Source organism: Leuresthes tenuis, unplaced genomic scaffold, assembly GCF_036924035.1.
Source record: "Leuresthes tenuis unplaced genomic scaffold, fLeuTen1.0.hap1 SCAF_22, whole genome shotgun sequence".
NCBI lineage: Eukaryota > Metazoa > Chordata > Actinopteri > Atheriniformes > Atherinopsidae > Leuresthes > Leuresthes tenuis.
In genome coordinates, this window is record NW_027325376.1 from 4,727,363 (window position 1) to 4,729,925 (window position 2,563).

The window sequence follows — 2,563 nt, forward strand, 5'->3', positions numbered from 1 at the left end:
AAACTATGCTGGCATTCTCCCAGACCTATTATCCCAGAACAATTTGATCAAAGCTCTTTAACTAGCTGTAATTAAAAGTGATGAGATTAGCAGCAAGCTAACATCAACAAGTAAACAATGCAAAATGAAGGATGTTTGGTTTCAGTCACTTTTTGAGGAAGATGATCAGGGTTGTCTTGGAAATCTGCAGCCAGAACAGTGAGGGTCAGTGTGTTTTATCCCAAAGCCTTTTAGTTATATTGATCAGCAGAAAACAACAAGAATTTCCTGACATTAGACCAAACATGGATAAAAGAAATGTCCCTCTATCTTAGATGCTTTTTGGCCGAACTACATGTAGCTGGGAAGCTAGTTTTTAAACAACATGCTGTGTAAAATGACACATAGATTGGGAAGCAATGGACGCCCAGTGGGAAAAATACACAAAATAACCACAAATCATACAGATTAAACAAGTTTTTGTTGTGTTTGTCTCCAAATGTGTAGCTTAGAGGAATGTTTTCATAATTTTGTGACACTTTTGGATCATTTTGCAATAATTTTGTGACTGTTTTGCATCTCATTTCAGTTGTTTTGTGTCCCGGTTTTTGGTTAAGTCACATCTCTGCTTGGTCCATGGCGTTTGCTGGTAATTTATGGTCTCCTCATGGTTGTTAGTAACGCACATCAAGCGGTTTTTCACCTCCTCGTGGTTATTTTGTGCAACACTTTGGTCTATGTCTGCACGCATCCTTCCATTTTCTATTCCCATTTCATTCTATTCAAGGTCAAAAGGGTCAGGATGCTGAAGCCGATCCCAGCAACCGTCGTTTGACAGGCAGGGTGCAGAATTTACTGCACAAAGAGACAAACTGCCATGAACGCTCACATTTACCCCCACAGTCCAGTTTGAATCACCAATTAACCTGACGAACATGCTTTCAGCCTGTGGGGCGAAGCCTAAGGAAGCCAGGGAAGTGAGATTCAAACCAGTTTGGGTTGTCTATGTCATATTAATTCAGATTTAGGGCATTTTGCTTCTAATATATGCAGCATTCCATCAGCCTGGGGTTGGTTTGAGTCCGTTTCCATATTTTATCATTGATAACAACAAGGACTCCTTGTTCCTTGAACCCTTGAGGCTGAGCCCGGTCGTTCTGTTCATTCATCTATAGTATATAATGTATATAGTTTTTCTGAATCCTTTTTGATGGTTTATTCCTGAGGTCACAAAATCACCATTATCATTAGATAATTAGGTTCCCACCTGATGACTTGTTGGTCAGCACTGCTCACTGGTCTATAATGGGATTATAGGGAATTATTCACTGGTCCATTTTCTTTTGTAGCACAAGTTTCTTGTGTTTACTTTGAAGGAGATATATGTATATATGTTCTATATCATACAAGCCATTTAATGTAAACTAAAGAGTTAAGCAATCAAGCAGCTACAGCTGTGACACCAGTTCACAGTGGCAGTCATTTACAGCATTTCAGGAAGTTTTGACCCCTGATTAACCACAACAACCAACCATGGGCGTTCTTGCTGTCTTAAAACTGATCCGTATGCCAGCAAAATGTCAACAAACTGGCCGACTGAGCTCTTTCCTAATGGCTTAGCGTATGTACAGCGAGAGACAGGCATCAGCACAAGGTGTGCCCCTTTCTGCCTCACTGGTTCGGTGCATTTGTACACAGCAGGACCAAACATTTTCCGGTGGATTTGGATTTGGAACACGTGTAAGGACGGACCGGCAGAATACGGCTCACCTCAGCAGCTTCTGCTGTGACTCTAACATCCGAATATGCAGAGCGGGGATTCAGGTGACAGTTGTTTCGACTTGCTCAGATGTGCAGGTTCAGTCGCTGTAGTCATGCAGCTCGCGCCTTCTGTTCTGCACGAGCTATAGTGTGTCACCACTGGTTCAGGAAGAGCTGGGGTTGCTCTGCTGAATGTGAGCTATTAAATCAGAGGAGATTTTATTAAAGCAAAATGTGATGGACAATAACAGGATCATTGACTCTTTACTAAAACAATTAATCCTTAATCCAGGGACTGCAAACTTCAGCTGTGCTCTGATCTTTTTAAAGGAAAAAAAGAGAGAAATTCCCCCCATTTTTTAGGGAAGTGAGATAGAAACTTGCACAGCTGTTTTTAAAGATCCACACCTTTGTTCCACACAGCAACAATAATGAGTTGCTGAAGATGAAAAATCATTCATTGTTGCTATATGTCACATAGACACAGAGATAATGTGACTCCTTTTATCAGGGAGCAACTTACTTTGTGACAAAACTGTGGGAAGTGCTGCCGTCTGTATCCTCTGCGGTGTGAAGATACAGGACACAAAGTCTTTGAGGCATGGAGCATGTAAAGTGAGTTGTGACGTTTCAGGGAGAAGGCTAATTTTAGACCCAGGCTTCTGCTGCCTCTTGAATAATAAGTGTGAATGACTGGGATTCTCTGCGCACGAGGACCAAAAGCTCGGACGCGCGGTGGGGATCTGTAACATTTTAACTCTTTAATTTATTTATTTTTCTTTATCCATACGAGCTGGGAAAGTGGTTTGTTTAGTGTGTTTGA